Genomic DNA, 24159 nt, shown 5'->3' on the forward strand with positions numbered 1-24159 from the left:
TTCGACATGCTTTGGACGTTTATTTGGTAGCTTCAGGCTAGAAAGTTAATGAGCACAAATCTTCCATTTACTTTTTTAACACTCCTGATTCTATTCAGCATAGGATTGTTAGTATCCTACAGTTTTAGATAGGATCACTTCCTTTGACTTATCTTGGCATCCCTATTGCTGTTTCTAGGCAGCCACGTCTCTTCTGGCAAAATTTGATTACCAAGCTTCAAAATAAGGTAAATCATTGGACTCATAGATGGCTTTCTACTACTGCCCAGGTTAATCTTCTTCAAGCTGTTATCCAAGCTCTTCCTACTTATCGAAGCATGGTTCACGCTGCACCTATTTACTTTCTCAAGGAGTTTGATGTTCTTTCTCGACAATTCCTTTGGAGTGGTAATTTGCATAGTACTAAATGGAGCTTGGTTAATTGGGCAACTGTTTGTAGGCCTAAAAAGGAGGGTGGTCTTGGTCTTCGATCTGCTCTATTGAGTAGTCAAGCTTTGGCTACTAAACTTTATTGGCAATGGTGCTCTGGACAACATCAACTTTGGGCTCGTATTATCACTCATAAATATTTTCATGGTGCTGATCTTTGCTCTTTTTCTGTACTTCCTCTTGAAGGTCGTGGCTCAATGGTTTGGCATACTTTGAAGACAGGTGTGATGTTGGTAAAGAGGGGTCTGTTTTGGATATGTAAAGGAGGTTCTCAGGCTTTGTTTTGGTCTAATGCTTGGGATGGATTCCCTTCCATTTTATCCATATACCCTCATCTTCAGCCTCTTTGTGACTCTTTTCTTGCCACTGGATGGAATAAAGTGGCTCATTACAAGACTCCTTATCAATTGGGACCTGTTGTTGGTTACAGATGGAAGCATTCTTCTGATTGGCCTCCTGGAGGTACAGACATGGATCGTCAGGAGCTTTCTCAAATTCTGGCCTCTAGAGAGTGTTCTTCTTTGCTTGGTCCAGATGTTTTGGCTTGGGGCGATACCTTGTCTGGTAAATATCATGTCTCTGCTGGGTATCAGGAGATAACTAGACAATTATTTGCGGATGCTGAGGTCCCTTGGTGGAAGCAAGTTTGGAATAAAGTTTCTTGGTCCAAGTGCAATTTTTTCATGTGGCTAGTGGCTCACAACCGTTGTCTTACCTGGGATAATCTTTGTAAATGTGGATTTCAGGGCCCCTCTTATTGTGTTTTGTGTGGTAATGGAGAGGAGTCTGTCTCCCATCTATTCTTCCATTGCTCCTATTCTACTCAGATATGGCACCTTTGGTGGAGCGCTTGGGGTTGCTCTTGTCGGCATGCTTCCTCTTTGCCTGAGTTTTGGGCCCGCTTGGGTATTGCTCCCTCCAAGTCTTCTTTTCTCCATGCTGCTTGGATTGCTGGCCCATCTTTCATGCTTTGGCATATCTGGTTGGAGAGGAATTGTCGCATATTCCAAGATGTTCGGCTTGGTGTTTTGCATCTTTGGTCAAAAATATCACATTCTCTTCAGGAAACTATTCTTGTGAAGTGTGAGCTTGATGGGGGTATGGATCCGGTTGATCTTGCTATCTGTAATTGCCTCAATTTTCATTTGTAGGATGGGGCTGTAGCTCATAGGTTTCCTTCTATGTCCAGGAAGCTTCACCATCAAAGGAAGGGTCGGGTTAACCGGGATGGGCACTGGACTCCTCCTCCCTATGGAGTTCTGAAAATTAACACTAATGGTTCTTCCTGTGGGAATCCTGGTCCAGCTGGTATTGGCGGAGTGGCTCGTTGTAGTTCTGGGGATGTCAAATTTTTCTTCTCAGTTCATAAGGGTGATTATACTAACAATCTCATGGAAGCTCAGGCTATTTTATATGCTGTGGAACAGTGTTGTTTGCGGGGATGGAGTAAGATTATCTGTGAGTCTGATTCCCAGGTGGTGGTGAACATGCTTTCTTCGCAAGAGCTTGAGGATGTTAGTTGCCAGCTGGCCACTATCCTCTTTTCAGTTCATTAGGTTCATGTATATTCCTCGTGAATGGAATAGAATTGCTGATTGTTTAGCCAAATGGGCATCTAGTCATGATCTGGGTTGGAATATTAGGGATAGGAGGCAACTGTCCTTTGAGATGGTGCAAGAATTTGATGATCTTGTTGCTCAAGATCGAGCTCCTTGTTGAGCTCTCCTTGTTGTATTCCTTTCTTTCTTAATAAATTTTTACCCCTCTTTTTGCAAAATAATAGTAATATTTCTTATATATCCAAAAACTTGTGAGAGTCGAGTTGTGGTGCCTTATGTCCACTCAATGTTGTAATACCGCTCAGATTTGTGCATAAGCAGCTCCTAGTGTGGAAAACTCTCCATGTCAAAATTCCTATAATGACCAACTTTCATTTATCAACCTTCCTTTTTCTTTTAAAATGAGACTATCAAACGTGCCTTTTGGGTCTTCCCTCATGCCCAACAACTCTAGAAGTTCCTCTTCTCCGCTTTTCCTGCATTATTTCCTCAAGCTTGGTCTTGGAAAACTACACTGCTTGGTCTTTCCTACATTACTATTATGCAATCTTTCAGACACATTATCCTTAAGCACATTTGGAGAATTAGATGTAGGGCTACCTTTTCATGCCCCTTTCACTCTCATCAAATAGAATGTTTGATAATCACTCCAAATTTCTCTCCTCTTCTCCTTTCTCTTCAAGATACTCTCAAGACCAATGTTGGGCTTAGAAGAGCACTTGATGATCTTTAGACTCAGCTCAGTGTGTTTGAAGCAAAGTACCAGGGTAGGTCCCTTGAACAACACCAACCTTGGTATGACTATTTTTCAAAATAGGGGATGAGGTACTTTCTAACTTAAATAACTAACAAATCTGATTTCTACAACAACTAAAAAGGAAATTAAAAACATTTTAATTTATTCTATGACTATCCATTAAGTAAAATAAATGTATTTGTAAGGATCCAAAACACATACTAAAACTAATTGAAAATATCTGAAGGTGTTGGTCAAGCCTCGACATCGGGTAAGAGGAGAAGCATTGACATAGGATTAACCTCCCAAGCTCAGACCTTATAAATCCTCACACAATCTTTTAACAAGAAAGGCCCTCCTACCCTGAGTTAGGCTTGGGGCACTATAGTCCAGCCATTTGAGCATACTAGTGTTTAGAATGTCCACTTAGTAATAGGTGGGCATGCCTGATTAACTGACACCACTAACATCTTGTGATCAAATTAGGTCAGGATGCCTCAAATCAACCTTGTCCAAGGATTTAGATGGGTTTCTAATACTCAATCACCACCACTCAACTTGATAGTAGGGTACAAATTGGACAATTATGAGATGACTTGGATGTTTTTAGAAATCATCATAAAGTTTACAAATGTCTATACATGGAAATTTTAATTTTTCGTTACTTCTTCCCTTGCAGGGATCCTCTCCTATCCATCCTCCTTCATTGGCTATACCAGCCCAGGTGATTCCTTAGAGAATATCACTTCATACTGATTTAATATTTCATAATGATCTTAAAATATTACCCATTAGCGGATGTATCATGATCACTATCATATGCAATGATGTATTCTATTTTGGTTATCAGGTTCATATTACAGAGTTCTTCTAAGAAAGTACTCGAAATTCAGAGAAGAAAGAAGATAGACATTAAAATCAAGCTTTGTACATATCGAGCCTCAAATGGCCGATTAGAAAGGTTGCAGAAATGTAAACAAAACAAGCCATAGTATGATCGAAATGAAAAGAAAAGAAACTAAGAACATAACCTGATCGAAAATGAGCAATGCCAAGGAAAAAACCAATTCTTTCTAAGCCACACGGCTTGATGGCCAATCCTTGATGGTGGTTGGGAGAGTTAGGACAGTAACTAAGAAAACCCAAAGGAAAAAAGAGTTGGTTTACTATGAGATGGAAATTGTGTATCGCTTGATGCAAGACGTTAATAATATAACATTCTCTTCGGCCAAGCAAGTCGTAGCCTTAAGCACTCGCCTTGATCAAGATGACAATTTCAAAGATCTTCGGTTTTCAAAGGTCGTTGCATTGAAAGGTCGCCTCTCATGAGAAGATTATAAGCTTTAAAATATTAAAAGTTCCTTTTCTCAAAACATTTCATATGTGTGCATATGTGTGTGTGTGTGTGTGTGTGTGTGTGTGTGTAATTATTTTAAATATATGATTTCATCATGTTATTTATTATATCTAAAGTCACACCTATAAATATACGTGTGTAGTTCAGAGGAATATGGTTTATCTCTAACATCATATTCTCTTTGTATATGCACATGTGTGTGTGATAAAAAAAATATTGACGGCATCACAAAACAAAAAAGGTAATGGTTGTGAAAAAGAATTTTTAATATTTACTATTTATATATGTTTGACCAAGTAGCTCATAATTGTCCAATGGTGTACTCTATTGTGAAGTCACTAAATCTTTATCAAGGTAGTTAGAGGCCATACCTGACAATCCAACAATGGACTAGGATTGCCCCATTCCTTGAATCCCGTTTAGCAATGCTTTCTCCCTTTCGTCTGCTCTTGCAACCAACAGCACAACATTTCCACAATAATAACAAGTTCCTCCGTTTAAATCAAATATTAAAATATATTACTGATAACTATAACAATGGTTAACTACCATAATCAATAAACAAGTAAACATAATAACCCGATTCAAATAAACAATCCATTTTTACATGAAATAAACAATTAACTATAACTTCCCTTTTCACATGATCAAGACAATGATAGTTTTAACTAATCATCTCAACGGCTAAAACGTATTTTAATTAGGTCAAAATTTTGGGATGTAACATATTGCAAATAGTAAACTTCTGACTTGAACAGTGATAAAGTTTACTGTGAATCAGTACTGTATCAAAGATTCGAACTGATTACATATTGAATTAAGCTTAATAAATAACAAGTTGATATGAAAACACAAACCGAAACAAAAATCAGTAAATCTCTTGGAAATGATGCTCTTCACTGAGTACACAGTACTTCGGTACATGTACCCTTGCAACCTTGCATTTTACTCATGGTGCAATTGCAACAATACAGCTATATATGATGCATACTTCAGGTAGCTCACTCTAGGCTGTCACTCTGCCTGCTGACTAACATTAGCTTTCAGGCATACTGACCAGAGCCACGGAATAATCTTAAGCAACTTCATTTTGTCAATCCATGATACAAAAGAAGATTTAGTATTACAAAACCCAAAGAAACCAGTGACAGACTCAAATGAGGCATTTAGTATGATGTCAACAAACCACCAATTTCCAACTTCCTCAATTTTGGTGAGGCGTAAATTATTTTCCCTCACAATTGCCTCCCAGATATGTCCTTTGTCCTTCATTGCTTCAGCCACACTAAATCCTTCACCTTCATATGGTAGCATTTCCAGCTCAAACTTCTCTACAATTCGTTTCCACAGTTTTTTCCATTTAAACACATCTCCATTAGAATAATTGAAGGCCTAGTTCTTAGCAATAGGTTCTACAACAGCCCATATTTCTTGCTCTGCAATCAATTCAGCATCAACTACATCCATAAATTGTTCCCAAGTGATTCTATTGCCTGGGTATTTGAAAGAAAGACCCTCATGTTTGCAAATAGAAGCATAGACATAGAGAATACCAATCATGTTCATTAAGCTCCAAGGAGAGAAGCCAAATATGACTGTAGGGCAGTGAGTGGACAAAGTCATTCCCTTTCTTCATGGCACAGTCAAACAATATATCTTCAAGTGTGTAGTAGAAATTAGGCCCAGGTAGCCTAGGAAGCTCTTCATGAAGGGGTGGCTCATGGGGCCGAATATTTCAATTTTCGGTCAAATTATCAAATGGACCATAGTAATGTTTCACAGCAGTCTGCATATAGATGTGCTCAATATTTTGAGCATTGGGTACTAGTAGATCTATTACATTATTAAACGTTCTGCCATTGTCTTCACAGTTCTGTTCCCCTGTCTCTCTACTAGCCCAACAAACCCAAAAAAGATGAGTCACATCCTTGAAACTAGAAATCCTTTATAAAGTTTCTCCTCTGTTTAACACCACATTGGATGTAATCAACTGTAGCATGTGGAGACCAATCAAGCTTAAGCCTCCTGGCAACACCATAAACTTTCCAGGGTCCATCAGGAGTGTCTGGCAAAGGCAAGATTTCAGCCAAGCTATTGCCCACAATTCCTGTGACTCTTAGGATAAGGGCTACTCTTTGCTTCTCAGATTTTGTTTCTGAGACTTGAACGTTCTGTTGAGCTCTTCTCTGCACCAAAAAAATGGTCACATACAGAATTCTGCTAGATAAGTGAGTCCAGTACACTCATTATTTCCCGTTTCAATGGTGGAGTGAGAAGAAATGGACAATTGACATTAAGTTGAGCAAGGATATATCAACTTTTGATCTTGTTTCCCCTAAACATCATTTATACAAGTTAGACATGCAAATCAAGTTAACATCCATTTATCTTGATTGGAAAAGCCACTACATAATACACTATATTTGGTACATAAATCTTTTCCTACAGGGTAGAACGTTCAATGTACAAATTATTTTCCCTGATATCTGAGAATTGGGAATTGCATCATTTCGAATATAAACTTTATTTCAGGATCACTGGCCAGTAACCTTCACATTGCCCTCCTGAAATCTTTTCCATGGCCTAGCTTTGTACTTGAAAATTTGAAATCATAATAATTTAATAAGCATAGCATAGCTTATTACTTAAGTCCACATCAATTCAACCCAAAAAACGGAGCAGTTCAACAACTCTTAACACTAACTTTTCAAAACCCTCCAAACCATGTTGCTACTCTCATAACTGCCTAGATACCATAAGAGCAAAGAGTTCACAATTACTATTTTTGAAATCACAAAACCAAAATAACTGAGAGCCTTAGCAACCAAAACAGAGCAGTTAGACCAGAAAACCAGAGCAGTTGATAAACAACATTTTTTTTTAAAACAGAAATTGAAGAGCAAATATGAAAGATGGAACGTTGAAGTTATCTCCATTAAAGGTGTTTAACATGAAGTTAACACCTATTACCCGCAAAGGACTACAATTAAGAGTTGGGTTCCAAGGAAGCAACAAAAGAACCAGTGAGGTTCTTGACTACTTTGCAAGTTTGCTGAATTCGATTATCTCAGTTATCATCTGTCCTACACAAGCCAATATTTTAAAATGTATGGGCAACTAAATACTTACTGTTCTATGACCAAGAGAGCCTTCTGATGCAGGGGCATCATGAGATTAGCAATTATTCAATGATCCAAGATTTTATATGCATTTATCATAATTTAATTGTTGGGTTATGTCTTAGTTTTAAAATGACTGTTTTAATGATGTAATCAGGGGGACAAACATTAGTGCCGTTAATAGAATAATGAGTTGTTTAGAAGTTAGGATTAGTTGAGGAGCCGGTTATGGGAAGTTATTGGGTTTATTTGGTCTTTGCAAAGTTATATATACAAGGCAATAAAATCTCTGATAGTAGGAGGGGTAGAGTAGGAGAATGGTATGGAGAATCGATGAAGAATAATGAGGCAATGTATTGGAAGATTGAACAATGAAAAGAAAGACTGAATTTTTCTTCAAAGAACTTCAGTTCTATAATTTCTTAGTTGTGATTCTCTGTTTATAATTTAGTTTCAAAAGAGCTTTATTTTTGGGACTATTTGTGTTTGGAATAGATGGTGTTTTCCAATCAAGGTATCATGTTCTAATTTTATTTTGTGCTTATTCACCCTTCTGCTGTGCGCACCTTCCCACCATGAGAGCCAACTTATTATGCCGGATCCAACAAAAAAAAACTAAATGCTAACCTGCCATAAAACACATTAGTTAAGAACATTCATACTGGAAAATATAATACACACTGAATAGAACATCTATATTTTCTTTCTCTATTATATGCATCAAAAAAGGCATTTCAAGCAGAAAGACTCTATGTTCATTAGAATCACTAGGCCGAGAACAAATTTGGCACAGCTTAGCCATATATTGCAATTAAATTGAATTTCAATCGTTCGAGAGAATTCAGTTTTCAGAAAAGTGAATGAAGAAAACCTAAATTAACACACGTCAATCCTATTTTATTGTTGAAGAGATTTCTTAAATTCTTAACTCAAAATGAAACATACAGAGCTTGGACAGTCGGTAATTGCAGGCTTCTTGCGATTTCTAAAATTGTAGAAACTAGTTTATAGACTGTCCAACACACCGGATGCAAATTATATCCGATATCTTCAAATTTAGCGAGATTGACGTTTTGGTTCAGTCCCACTCAAGAGGAATTAGTCAACCTAACATCGGAGCTCATGACAATGGTGACTGGTTCTCATATATTTCTTCTTTCTTGTTTGATCTGCTAATATTTTAATCATTCTGCTCTCTCCCCGATTGTTCTCATGACGAATCATTGTGTTTGATCCAAAATATTGACTAAAAAAATGACACGATCTAATCTAAAAGAAAACAATTTGAACTATAGAAACTTAAAAAATTTAAATGGAAACTAGTGTTCCATATATGTTTTCCTCTTTTTGGAGGTTTTATCTATGAATTATACTTCTGGTGAGATAAAAAGCATCTTAATTGAGGAGTCGGGAGTTGTATCAGTATCTTGAATGTCCAAGCTCTTTGTGGCAAGAATTTCAGATATCTATGGAATAACGAAAGCGGACCAATGTGGGCATTTTTGGGTTTAAATGTGTTCCAAACTGTTTAAATGTATTCCAAACTTCGAAGCCCATTTATTGTTGCCCGGCTGGGGTACGGTGGTGGTTTTTTCCTGTTTCTTTCTAGACTGAGGTACGGTGGTGGTTTTTTCCATTTTCGTTTTTGTTTATCATATACGTGAAGCGTGTTCTTGTGTCCCTTAGACTCTTGTAGTATCGTGGACCTCATTGAAAGACATTCATTTAGTTAGTGGAAGCTGACCTCATTAAAAGACCTGGAAGTTTTTCATTTTTTTTTTATATTGACAATGTGAGATTTGAACCATTGACCTCTCTAAAAGAAGTCATGCCAATTCATTGTTGTACCATGGGTAGCGTCTTTGTGAAGTAGAAATGTAATCTAGTTCAAAAGTTTAAATTTAGAAAGTTAACAAAGGTGGTGGACAAAAATTAATAAACAATTTATTTTTTATTTCAAGTTTTAAGCAAAAATCTAAAATTTTAAACGATTAGTAAATACTAGAAAAAAAAAGTGTCAAAATGTGTATTCTTATGTCATATTGTTTTGCATCACTATCATGTGCACGACGTAATTTGACAAATTTTGGTTATCTTGTAATTTTAAATTAAGTCTAAGTAGTAGCATTTAGATATTCATTCCATATATGAAGACTAATAAAATAGAGAGAGAATAAGCTCTGCTTGTGAAAAATGACAATTAGCGAATTTCAACCTTGGATTCATCCAAAACAAAATAAACGAAAAACTTAAGAAAAAATAAGGTTTTTGGAAGTATGCGACAAAAACAGAGGGGAAATCATTTGGGAAGCAAAAGGAAGTCCGATTGCCAAGACATGATCAAGCTGGGAAATATGAAATCTCTTCTCTGAAAACATCTAATTCTTTCCAGCCATTGGGAAATGTTAGGGCGCTGGACAAGGCTAGGCATCAGAATGGAAGCAAATTCGAAAGTTCAAATACTACAAAGTTTCAACAAAATGCTTCCACTCTAAACAATGAGGCACTCAACTTACATCTAGTTATCTTCACGGCTGAAAAGATCGAACAACAATTTAAGTTTTTTAATTTTACAAAATATGCGAAGCAAGGGGTTTTCAAAAAACCTAGCCCTGGTTTAGCCGATTCTCCAAAAAATAATAATGGCTCGGCTCCCAAAAGCCCTAATCTTTCTCTGGCATACATCCCTCCTCACCTCAAGAGAGATAATCTCAAATCAAATAATTCTCAAAAAAGCCCTAAAAAGGGTTTAACCTAGCAAGTGGAGGAGAATGTGGTTATTATTAGCAATCAATGTAGTGAAAAATGATGGAAAGAATGCTAGGATTTCAACATCTTTGCCTATTGGAATGGGCTAGTGCAAGAATTCAATAATCTTACAGATTGGCTGGAAGATTTTTGCCTGGAATAGGTAAATATCTCTCATTTTACCAATAGAATAGCTTATCTGCATTGTGCTAGTGAATTGATTAAGAAAGAACTTTTACAGCTTTCTGAATGTTTTTTCAAAGGATATGCCATCAAGTTTTTTGAGTGTTTCCCTGACTATAAGGAGGAGAACTTAGATTTCCTTATCCCCACATGGATAACCCTTTGGTCAATCCCACCAAAACTAATGCATCTAGAAATCTTTAAAAAATTAGGCTCCTCTTTGGGAGATCTAGTTGGAATTGATGTCTATTGTGAATTTTGTAACAGCATTAGATTACTAATAAAATGTAAAGCCAATTCTTTCTCTTTTAGTGCTATCAAAATCATCACAAATTCAACAATTTATAGCATCAATTGCCCCAAAAAGGATTTAGAGATTTTTGAAATTTTCAGATTAGATATTGAATGGAACACTAGTTTCAAAAATATATAGCTTAGTACAGATCTTGAGGATGCCCTACCTATGATAAACATAAATAACCAAAAAGAGCATAAAGAATACGACTTAGATCTCTTGAAGCCTCAGTTGAAATCAATTATGATCAGAGATGTAAATAGAGATAATAGTCTAAGGAGGGCTGAAAATTTGGATCAATCAAACTCCCCCAATGAGGAAATAGCAATAACATCTACAGCTCAGGAAGGAAATTTCAAGGATGAGGAGAGAGATCCTCAATAGATTCCTTCTTTTAAAAAAATAGAGTCTCCAAAAGAAAGATCTAGAAGCAGAAAAAATAAGAGAAGACATAGCAAAAAGAAAGAGAAATCTAAGAATAAGGCATCCCCTAGTTTAAGCAAAGAAAAAGAATTCCAAGAAACAAAATAGGAGAATGTGAATGATGAGGCCTTAATCAGCAGTGGAAGATGGATACAAATACAGTCATCACAGAATTAAATCCAGAGTTGGCAACAGATGAATCCCTACAAGTTAGAAATAGTAAAAAACTTTCCAAGTTTTGGCAAACACCTAAAAATTAGAGTATTAAGGAAAGAAAAGGAGAGCTCAATAATAATGATCAGGATATTGGAGAAATCTCTCGGGATTTCAGATAATTTTTGAATAATGATACCAACTACATAGAGGACTCTAAGTGGGAAGATAAAGATAACGAGGAATTTGAGCACCTTACTGAAGATCTCATTCAAGTCTTTAGTCTAGACAACATTGATAAAAGCAATACAGTTCAAAAGGAGAATCTTCTAAAAGGAGTTCTCAAGTTAGGTGGAGAGAACTACTCCTTTGAAGATTTAAGGATAGATATCATGAGTATAGAATGTGAAGACAGTAAACACATGCAAAAATCAAGAGAAACCTTAGAAGAGATTAGCATGGAACATATCATCAGTATAGAAGAAGACCAGACCAACATTTCAAAAAGAATTGTATTAGAGCTTGAAGCAGAGGGAAAAAAAAATGCTTGAAAACGAACAGGATAATGATATCAGCATTAACAACTAGGAGTAGTTAGGTATTTGTATGAATCAAGAAGGCATCAGAGCACCAAGGTATCGGATAACGAAAGTTAAAAGAGGTAGAAAATCATTAAAAGAGCTTAGAAAAGCAGATGGTCAGGCCAAGGAACATCAAAAAATTAGTGATATCTTTAATTCTGGGAAGGGGAAGATCATTCCCAAGGAAACATGAAGATCACTACATGGAATGCTAGAGGCTTAAATTCCTCTAGCAAGCAAAGGCTTTTATACCAAAATCTAAAAGCCTTTGAATCCAAAATCATAATGTTGCAAGAAACTAAACTTAACAAAGAGGAAGGACATAAATTAGAAAACAAAATGAGAAGATGGAAAATGCACCTACAAGAATCTAGAGGGTCTTCAGGAGGTCTGGGTCTTATATGGAATCCTAGGAGGGTATGTCTCAAGATCATTGACTCACGACATTCTTGGATCAGCAACTACATCAAAGGTATTAATTCTAACCTCCAGTTTTTGTTGATTAATGTATACAACCCTACTCAAAATTTAGATAAAAAAGTTTTGTGGGTAGAATTAAGTACATTCATAGAGGAACATAATAATGATCTAATAATCATAGGTGGAGATTTTAATACCATAATTGGTTTAGATGAAAAAGCTGGAGGAGCAAAGCAGATTCACCCAACTTCAATAGATTTTAAAAACTGGATAGATAAGAATTACTTAGTTGATATTCCAACCAACAAAGGAAAATATACTTGGAACAATAGGAGGAAGATTTCAATAATATAGCAAAAAGACTAGATAAATTTTTTGTGAGAGGAGATCGTAGCTATTTTGATTTCGATATCCAATCCTCCATACTTCCTATAGCTGGTTCAGATCACTACCCAGTACAAATTAGCCTAACTAAACCCAAAAAACCACATAAAAATCCTTTCAAATGCAAAAAGATGTGGTTCTTAGACAATAACTTTTTGAATCTAATCAAAATATGATGGAATGAAGAAACTTTCAAAGGATTAAGAATGTTTTCCTTTGTATCTAAAATGAAATATATTAAAGAAAAGATTTTAAAATGGAATAAAGAACACTTTAGAAATATTTTTAAAGAAAAATTAGACATAGAAGGAGAACTAAACAAACTAAATACCAAAATTATTTAAAATGGCATGAATAACAATTCTTACCTTCTAGAGAAAGAATTGTTAAGTAAACAAGAAAATATTTTAGCAAAAGAAGAAATCTACTGGAGACAAAAGTCCAAAGAAAAATGGTTAAATGAAGGATACTGTAATACCAAATTTTTTCATAATAGTACTATTTCAAATAGAGCCTTTAAAAGTATTACTAAGATTAGAGACTCTTCAGGAACACTAATAGAAAATCCAAATTAGACAATTGAAATAATGGTGAATCATTTCTATAAAATTCTTAATAACTTTGAAAGCTCTAACAAGATAGCCCAAGATAAAATGTTGGCAACCATTCCCTCATTAACATCTTCAGAAGATAATAAGAATTTAAATAAACCAATTTCTTTGGAAGAAGTTAAGTCTGCCTTATTTAGTATGAATCCAAACAAATCTCCTTGCCCAGATGGTTTTCAGGCCTTTTTCTTCTAGAAATGTTGGGACATAATCGGAGTAGACTTATGGAAAGCTGTCGAAGCCACAAGAAATGGAGGCTTACCTTTATCTAAAATTAATTACACATTTCTTACCTTAATGCCCAAAACTAATAATCTAGAAAATCCGAGTGAGTTTTGACCAATAGCTCTGTACAACACTATTTACAAGATATTTTCCAAAATTCTCTCTATCTATTTAAAACCCCTACTATCTAAACTTATCTTCGAAGAATAAATTGGTTTTTTTCCAAGGCATTCTATCTTAGATGGTATTTTAATCATTTAAGAAGCTATCCATTCAGTTATCAAAAATAAAACCCCAAGTATGTTTATTAAACTCGATATTTAGAAGGCATATGACATGGTTGATTGGAGATTTTTATGTAAAACTCTAGAAGCATTTGGCTTCAATTGACAATGGATCAACTTAATATATCAATGTATCTCTACAACCAAAATTTCTATTTTGATAAATGGAACTCCTAAAGGATTCTTTGATACTTCGAGAGGTCTAAGGTAGGGAGATCCGCTATCCCCTTTCCTTTTCATCATCATGGCTGAAGCCTTGGGTAGAGCATTTTCTAAAGCTCAATCTGAAAAGAAAATCAATGGTATTTCTGTAACTAAGAATGTTCCAAACATCACCCAGCAACAATATGCGGACGATACAATTCTCCCTAGTGAGAGCTCCTATGTAGAAGCTACCAATATCAAATCTATTATTTAGACATACTCGAAAGCATTTGGCCAAAAAATTAATGCAGATAAATCTGAAATCTTTTTTTATAAACACTACTCCAAAAATGGAAAAACTAATATGTAGTATCATGGGCTTTAGAAAAGGTGAATTCTTGTGTAAATACCTAGGTATTGAATTAGAAAATGGTAACAAACATCATAAAGTTTCGAAGCAGGTTCTCTCTAAATTAGAATCTAAGATTGGAGAATGGAAGGACAAATGGCTAACTTAGGTTAGTAAAGTAACCAAAATCAAAGTTGTCCTTTCTGCATTACCCATATATCCTTTATCTTACCTTCCTCTTCCTAAATCCATTAACAATAAGTTAGAAGCAAAATTAAGGAATTTCCTTTGGAAAGAGTGTGAGGAGGATAAAAAGGTGGCTCTCATCAAATGGGATAAAATTAGTAAACCAAAAGAAATGGGAGGTTTAGGAATTAAGAAACTTAATTGGCAAAATGAAGCATTGGGCGCAAAACTAACTTGGAGGCTCTTTAAGGAACACAATAAAAAATGGGCTAAAATTTTGTACAACAAATATCTTGATACAGATAACCCCCTTTCTATATTTAGAAAGAAAAATCTACCCAAAGGCTCTGATATTTGGAACTTTATTTCCAAAATTAGACATCTCATAACTAAGTATCTTTCATGGGATATTGGTAGAGGTCAAGAAGCATTGGTCTGGGAGGAATCCTAGGACGGATCCCCTCCTATAGACTCTCTAGGACTTCCAGATAAATGCAAACATCTCCTCACCAGCTTATGGGGATCAAAAGTAAAGGATTACATGTCTCTCAATAGAGATCAAGAATGGATATGGAAATTAGTAGATAACTTAGATCTAGACCCGGATGTGAAAAACTCTTTTAGGAAGGTGATCACCAATAGGAAAATCAAACAGATCAATAGGGAAGATAAACTGATCTGGGCAACATCTAAAATAGGTCAATATAATGTTAAAGAAGGATATAAAGTGATTATCAATTCCCAAAAATGGGAAGAGATTAACATCCCACTACACCTTTGTTGGGATGCCCCATGCTTACCTAAAGCAGGATTTTTTCTTTGGTTAGCTTTTCAAGGTAAGATCCTCACCGCTAATAAATTACAAAAGAGAGGAATTCAAGGTCCCTTGAGATGTGTTCTCTGTAAACAAGACACTGAAGAAGCAAATCATCTACTATATAATTGCACATTTTCTAAACTTTGTTGGGAATGGCTAAGACAAAAATTGGATTAGACCTCTCCTTTCCTAGAATCTTTTAAGGACCTTCTGACTGGATGGCCCAAAGGGCAAAACAAGGGTATCTATAGTAAGATTTGGAATATATGCCCATCTATTCTCTCATGGGAAATTTGGAAGGAGAAGAATAGAAGAATCTTCAAGAATCAAGAAATGCAGGTTGACATCCTTATAAATAAAATTGACGCTAGCATTATTGAAACCCTCAACGCTCATATTAGAAAATCTAAATTCGAAGAAGGGTTCTTCTCCCTTTGGGATAGCAAGATTAAAGTCAAATGTGCTAACTTAATTAACCCTCCTCAACTTTACTCTACTAGGAATGCAGATGCCAGGAAAAATTGCAAATGGGCACCCCCCCCCCCCCCCTTCGGGATGATATACAATTAATTTTGACGATGCCTCTCGTGGAAATCCAGGACAATCGGGCATTGGTTGTATAATTGACAATGAAGATGGTAAATGGATTATGAAGAGAGCTAAATATATCAATCCCACCTCAAATAATCTGACTGAACTTGAAGCCCTACTAGAGGGCATTAAATTATGTTGAGAAATAGGTATGACCAAGCTGATCATTGAAGGAGACTCTCAGATAGTTCTTAATGTATTACATAAAATATCGACTCCAAACTGGGTTCTAAATTCTAAACTAGAAGAAATTCTCATTCTATTAGATAAATTAGAAGTCTACCAATTAACTCATATCTTTAGAGAAGCTAATCAAATACCAAATAAATTGGCAAATCTAGGAGTTGACGGTATAGACCTCCTTAGAATCAATAATATTACATAGATAAGCTACTCCTCTAAATCAAGTTGGTATTATGTTACTTCCTTTCATGAGTTAAGCTTATATTAGATTTTTTATTTATTGATGTGTCTCGGTATAGCTTGTTTCACTTATCTATTATTATAAGTCTAAGTATCCAAGCTTTTGATAGGATTATGTTTTGGTCTCTTTTCTAATGATTCTTATTTGGCTTTAGTTTTGCCTTCGAATCATTAAGAACTGTTTCTTCTAGAATCTTCCCTTTCTAGAACTTTCAATTTCATCCCAATATTTAGCCACTTCCTTCGACTTTGTCACTTTCATTTTAGACCATGGATACTAATATATACATATTTCATGAAATTGAGGCAAGAATGATGGCTTTTAGGGGTAACATCAAGCCAGAGAGGTGGAGTAGGATTCTTAATCTGATTGACAATATAACTAGGGCAGCCTTATATAGGCTTTGGGTGAAGGAATTTTTAGTTACGATTTCACCTGGAGGACCAACAACAATATTATTAGAGCTTTTATTAGTTGTTTAGCTAGGGCTTAAATAGGGCAATGGGAAATGGTTAGATTATGTTCCAATATGTTTAATTCCATCTGGTGTCATGGTGTTGAAGAAGTTATAATGAGCTTAGATGACAAAGGAAGGGTTCTGATCCCAGAAACTTATATGGCCTTCCCTCTAGGAAGCTTTGATATAGCTATTGTGCCCATCTGACCCTAGTTATAAGGGACATTCATGAGTTTTCTGGGGCTTGGTCCAAGATGGAGGTCAATATAAATTTTTTGTTAAGATGGAGAAGAGTGAGGGATGATTAGGATTGTGCATGGTTGCTTAATTACCTCAATATTTTCAACTCCTACATAAAACCAGGAACTGATTTGAATAATTGGATAAATTTGGATTTCTACTTTCCCAATTTTGAAAAGTCTAGCGTACTTCTCTGGTTTTTCCTCCTAACTTTCATTCTGAAGACTCACATGAAATCTCTGAAGTTATCATGGTGACTGAAAAACTTGATCATCTAGATGCACAGTGTTTAGTTTGTCCTGTTTAGTCATTTTTTGGATGGACTAGATAATATACGGTTAGATACAGGCAGAATTAGTAGCTTTTTTGGTTTTCCATCTTAAGCTAGTTATCACTTTAATATTAAGGATTTGTGGACAACTATACTATGAACAATTTCAAACAGTGTAAAATAAGTAATTATTTTTTATTATTATATGTATTTGGACTCTCTAAACCTCTTATGGTCACCTAGGGTATTAGATTCTTCCCCATAAATTTTCTTTTGATTTAAAGAGCCAGAGAGCATCTAGAGATGTGTATGTTAATTTTATCACCTATATATATGAATCCAACATTTTATATATTCATCAAGGTTTGCTTATGTACATAGTTTAATGAAATCTTTGGCATTTTCTAATTTTGTTAATATATGTATGTAAGTACAATCTTATGAATTATGGGCTCATATATATAGGTTAATAGTCAATGTATACATTTCTAGGTGAGCCCTTTGGCTATTTCATTGGCTTCATATTTTAACTCTTCCGTTGAGTAGATTATATTGCAATTTCAGAATATACTATCTGCTCATTCAGTATTTTGTTTTGGTTTAAAGCTTAGATAATTATGTTCTCTACTCTTGATTTTCAAATGGCCTTCTAAGGGTTTTGATATTTCTTTATCAGCATATGTGGAGGTTTTATTTTAGCTCATATCTGGTGGAGTTTATTGGCTCATGATGTTCATAGATTTAGTCTATTGAGAACCAATTTTATATAGTCATTGTTGATAAGCCAACTTGTGATCTTTGCTCTTTTATTGATAAGTCTGATAGATCTATCTCCTTGAGTGTAGGTTTTTATTTTTGATTTGACTCCTCATATTAATGGTTTGGCCTTGCTATGATAATATTGTTGATATCTATCCTACTGGGATCAAGATTTTGTTTTTAGGTTCATAATGATTCCACTTTACTGGAGATGAGTTAAGTGTTTATTATCTCTTGGTTTTTTAGATTATTTTAGCTATGTAGGTTTGATTTGGTTAATCGGTTAGATTGTAAATACTTTTTTGGTGCTAACCATCCTAACATATCTATGCTCTTTAGTATGTCTGGTGGTTTGTTTGTGGTGCTTTTCAAGACCAAGTTAGAGAAAATTCTCAAGTCGAAATTCTCGCAGGGCAATTTTTGTTATCATTTTGTATAAACTTATTGTAAAAGGCCTATTGTATTCAAATTTCTCTCAGAGATTCTCTCCAATAGCTTTTGAAACTCTTTTTGGGGGTATGCCCCCTTGATATTCTATATTTTTAGGACAATTGTCTCAGGCAAGACTGGAGGTTTTCTTCCCCATTCTTTCCTACCAATGCCCGTTTGAACGGAGGACATGTAAAATATTTCTAATTAATAAAATACATTATAAAGGCTTTGGCTGTTTATTGATAAAAAATAATAATAATAAATTAAATTAAGTCTTAATTAATACCTATAATTAAATATGCAAATTGATGTTTAGATAGAGATTGACATGCATCTTGATTGTGTCTTATAATTTAAAATTTTGTTAGTTTATTTTTCAATCAATTAATTAATATAGTCAAAGTGCATCTTAATATCTAGATATATGTTTCCACACAACACCATTTATGTGAGACCTTGCAATTTGATGATATAAATATTTTAATTTATTATTAATTTATAACTAATTAATATATACAATTAGATATACATTATGATGTATAGAAAGATGAGGTATGCATCACCATCTTATAAAGTCCAAAAAATGATGGTTTTTAGATTGCTTTTAATTTTGAAGTATATTTTGTATTATAAAATTTTAGTATAGTTGATGATTTGACTTCATATATAAACATGGTGTTGGCTTATTTATATCTATTTTATTATTTGATTAAATTGCGACCCAAAGGTACCTACCATTCTATTCATAAAAAATGATTTCATATTAAGCATAGAGAGAGAACAAAAAAGGTTGAATACCCTCGACAACTTCTTCTAACCTCTCAATATGTGTCAATGGGAACAAGCTCACGCTTATAGACATCATGTATTCATAATTTTATAAATTATTCCTATCTATACCATCACACAACACTCCATGATTATCTTCTTCACAATCTCAACTGCCACATCTCCCTCTTGCACAAATATGCACATGAATGATGTTGAGGGAATCACCCTCGATATCAATTGATCAAACATTCTTTTCTAAGAAAATTTTGAAGCTACTAAGTAGGTCCACATATTCAACATATTTTTTACTATCATAGAAGAGTTTGACTGAACCTACATGCACCAATTCTTCCTTTTCATCTTAATTATGAACCCAATACTTGATGGATTACGAATACTCCTCGATTGCACCATCAATGTTTAATTTGAAGTATCTTTTTGAAATTAAAATTCTAATTATTGTAGGTAAATATAATTATATAGTCCTAAGTGGAATTGGATGCACAAATTATTTTCCTTTTATAATTTAAAATTAAGATTTTAATATTATTAAAAGAAAAAATGATGAGTAGAGCAGACTGTGAAAAATAGAAAACCTTGACTATTATGAATATAGAAGTGTATCAAAGAAACTAGAGATGGAAGCTAAAGAAATTAGGGTTTATAGAAAATTCCAAAGAACCTACAGTTCGGATAGCCAGAAAACCTAGCGCAAAAATCAACTTTTCTATTAAAACATCAAATCCATTTGCTATCTTGGATGAAACACATGAATTGGAACATCATGGCAAGCACCAAAATGATTGCAAAGAAAAGCCAATGTCAAGAGAAAATCTGATAAACAATGAAAAAAGAGTAGGACGTTAAACATTAGAGATAACAAACTACAAACTTAGCAATTGATCCAAATGGTGCCCTTATTAGGTGTCTTTGGCTTCTCCTTCCCATGCCAAAATTTATTCATCTTCAGCTTAGACTGTAAATAGAGATCCCCACTTGATTATCTTCTCAACTCTTAGTCTAGATAGGCAAATATGTTTTTTCAACCACACCAAATATGTAGGTTTTAATAAAAATACATTGTTTGCTAAACAAACAAGATTTCTAGTAGATCCCCCTATAGATCCCAATTCCCTACTCAAGAATCACCCTCAGAAGATTGAGAACTCAAGCTTCAATCCTTCCCCATCCATTCCTAAAAAATATACTCCACCACACAGAAGGATTTTGGACTCCAAAACCCAACTCCCCTCTACTTTTTCGCCCCTCTGCTTTTACTGGGCTATCCCAGTCAAATCTAAAGAAAAGATTATTATTATCAGCAATCAAGATAGTGAAAAATGATGGTAGGAGTGCTTAAATGTTAGTGTATTTACATTCTAGAATGGGCCTAGATTAGAAATGCCCAATCTTATTACTTGGCTTGAAGTTTTCTGCAAAGAACAAGTAAGTATTTCTCACCACTCTGATAAATTATTATACATCCACTATAAGGATGAGTTTATTAAAGAAGACTTCCTCTATGTATCTGATTGCTTCTTCAAAGGATATGTAGTTAAATTCTTTGAATGGTTTCCAGATTGTAAGGAAGATAATTTAGATTTCATGATGCCCACTCGAATCACTCTTCAATCTACTCCACCAGAATTAATGCATATAGAAATTATTAGGAAAATAGGTTGTTCTATTTGAGACTTGATTGGTTTGGATGACTCTTTTAAATTCTGTAATAGCATTAAAATTTTAATAAAATGCAAAGCAAACACCTTAGAAATCAATCCCATTAAAGTAATTACCAACGGATCTCTGTATAAATTAAACTTTTAGAGATGGGAAGGTAAAATTTTAGAAATTATCAAACTAGATGATGTGAGGAAGATAACTTTCAAAAAGCTTCAATCTACTATACATCCCACCTCTACCTTCTCCATGATGAATATTAGAAATCAAAGATTACAACAAAAGAAATACATTATGGAGATTAATAGGATGGAGATTCATCAGGATACAGTAGTGAAAGAAGTTTTGGAAAAAGAGTTGGGAGAAATTAGAGAAGGCAAGAAAATTAAATCAATACTGGTTTCAAAGGGTACCAATTGCTCTCTTCACACCGCTAAGAAAGCTTAGGGATTAGATCTTAAATTTTATCAAGGGGACATTAAAGAAAAAAATACAGTTTTTGAAGAATCCCCCTATATCAGTTAAAAATATAGGTTCCACTAATATGACAGTCTTGAATGAATCAAAGGGCATTAGGCCTAATAAGGAACCTTAGTCTAAGCAAGATGAGTTATCCTATAAAGAACCTAATGGAAGATTCAACAAATCCACCCAAGCTAAGCCCAACACAAGATATTAGAATTTAGCAATTAGTAGTAAAAAGTGTAAATCAAAATCAAAGTATGCAAAGAAGGGTAAGTTGCCAAAAAGTCCCAAAAAAGAAAAGACATTCTCAGAAGGTGAACTAAGGAACCAAGATACAAAACCCTCTGTTATCAAAACTAACATCATAGAAGAGATTGAAAATAGCCTATTATTCTCTGATGGAACTCAAACTAATGAAAAGATCATAGTTATGGAAGAAAACATGAAGACCCTACAAAAGTAGCAAGAAGAATCTATGAACACAGAATCTCCAATATCAAAGCTATAAATATGTTTACTAAATTTTGGCAAACCCCTTCTACAAGGTTAGATTCTCCAGATCACATCCCATGTGATCATAAGGCAAAGGATAATGGACAGAGTGATACAAAATGACTATTAACTCAAGATCTTCAGATTTTTTTATATAAGGATATGGAAAAGATAAAAGATCAGGAAATGGGAGTGTTAATGAGACAGAGAAAGAATATTTGGAACTTTTATCTGAAGAATTGATACAGGTATTCGATTATGAGAATCTAGACAAGAGCAGTGATTGACAAAAAGAGGAACTTATGCAGTGAGTGTTAACTCTAGGTGGAAACAACTATACTTATGAAGATCTAAAAAAGGACTTGAGGTTAATTGAGGAAGAAGAAGAGAACAATACACCCCTCAAAAGGAAAGAAAATATATTAATCATAGCACATGGAGATGATTCTAATAAGTGTAGTCCTACAAAAGCAAAAAACCACCAAATGGATAACCATTTAATCGAGGAAATCCTAGCAGAGAACAATTAGGTAATAGTAGTATTTGAAATAGCAGAAAGAGTAAAGAATCAAGCAAATTTGGAAAATTTGGGTTTATCTATGAATTAAGAAGGATTAAAGACCCCAGATTGTGGAAATCTAAAACATAAATGAGGATGGAAATCATTAAAAGAGTTAAGGGAGGTAGTAGGACAAGTTAAGGATCAAACTAAGATCATAGATATTCTACAAGGTGGGAAAGGGAAGAACCTTCCCAAGGAACAATGAAAATCACCACATGGAATGCTAGGGGACTAAATGCTCCTAGCAAAAAATGCTTATTAAAGCGTAATCTAACACTATTTGATACAAAGATTCTATTAATCCAAGAAACTAAATTAAGCAAAGAAGAAGATTTAAAGTTAGACCAAAGATTAGGAAATTGCAAATCAGAATTCAAACCATCACAAGGAGCCTCGGGAGGACTGGGTATTATATGGAACTCACGGAAAGTCAATATAGAAGTCATAACCTCCTATAGAAATTGGATGGGAAGAAGAGTTTCTAGTACTAAGACCGATGTGCAGATGATTATTATTAATATTTATGGACCAACATAAACAACAGACAAATTAATATTTTAGAGAGAGATTAGCACTTTTTTCAAAACATTACAAAATGAAAACATATTCATTGGGGGAGACTTTAATGCAATATTAAATAGAGAAGAAAAATATGGAGGGATAAGAACAATATCCAGAGCTACAGAAGAGTTCAGAGAATGGACAAAAAGGAACTCTCTCATTGACATTCCAACAAAAAAAGGAGTGTATACATGGAATAATAGAAGAAAATATTTTAGTTACATAGCAGAAAGATTGGACAAATTTTTCTTTAAGGGAGATTTAAGCAACCTGAACAGAGAATTTAAGGCAGAAATTCTATCAATGGCAGGATCTGATCACTTCTCGGTGAAAATGGAGATCATAGAACGGACTAAGCCAAGCAGGAATCCTTTCAAATGTGAAAAATGTGGTTTATGGACAAAGACTTTATGAACAATATTCAAAAATGGTGGCAAGAAGAACAATTTCAAGGATCCAAGATGTTTTTCTTTGTATCCAAACTAAAAAGTATAAAATAAAAGATTCTAAAATGGAACAATACACAATTTAAAAACATATTTAAAGAAAAGTTAGACATAGAAGAGAAACTAGAAAAACTAAACAAAGAAGTTATCAAAAAAGGAATGAATAATGAAACCTATCAACTAGAAAAAGAATACCTTCTAAAACAAGAACAAATACTAGCTAAAGAAGAAGTATACTTGAAACAAAAATCTAGAGAAAAATGGTTGACAGAAGGAGATCGCAATACGAATTTTTTTCACAATAGTACACTTCTTCATAGAAATACTAACAATATTTCAAAAGTCAAAAATATGCAAGGTAAATCAATAGAAAATCTAGACAATATAGCAAAAATCTTTATGGCTTACTTCAAAAATATCCTTAATAATTATGATTCATCAAACAAATTAGAACAAGAAGAAATGTTGAAAACAATACCTAAGGTAATTTCTTTAGACGACAACATTATCCTCAATAAACCTTTTACCTTGCTAGAAATTAAAATAGCTCTTTTCAACATTAATCCTAATAAATCATCGAGAATAGATGGATTTCAAGCTTTCTTCTTCCAAAAATTTTGGGAGATAATAGGAGAAGATTTATGGAAAGCATTGGAAGCATCAAGGAACAGAGGAACTCTGTTAGCAAAAATCAACCACACCTTCTTGACTCTCACACCCAAGAAAAATAAGTGTGAAGCACCAAGAGACTCCAGACCTATTTCTCTATGCAATACAATTTATAGAATCTTCTCTAAAACTCTAGCAAATCATCTAAAAAATATACTCCCTAAATTAATATCAGAAGAACAAATAGGATTTGTTCCTAGGAGATCAATCCTAGATGGTATTTCAATCATCCAAGAAATGATTAATTCAGCAACCAAAAACAATGAAGCATGTATGCTACTAAAATTAGATATTCAAAAAGCTTATGACAAAGTAGATTGGAGATTTCTTTGCGAAACT

General features: G+C 34.3%; 1 pseudogene; it reads right to left on the bottom strand.

Annotated features, from left to right (window-relative positions):
- Positions 1–5095: 5095 nt before the first annotated feature.
- Positions 5096–24159, bottom strand: part of LOC149561406 ((S)-8-oxocitronellyl enol synthase ISY1 pseudogene) — a 44180-nt pseudogene continuing 25116 nt past the window's right edge.

This window comes from Cupressus sempervirens, chromosome 4 (genome assembly GCF_028749045.1).
Source record: "Cupressus sempervirens isolate cs-2001-9-10 chromosome 4, ASM2874904v1, whole genome shotgun sequence".
Taxonomy (NCBI): domain Eukaryota; kingdom Viridiplantae; phylum Streptophyta; class Pinopsida; order Cupressales; family Cupressaceae; genus Cupressus; species Cupressus sempervirens.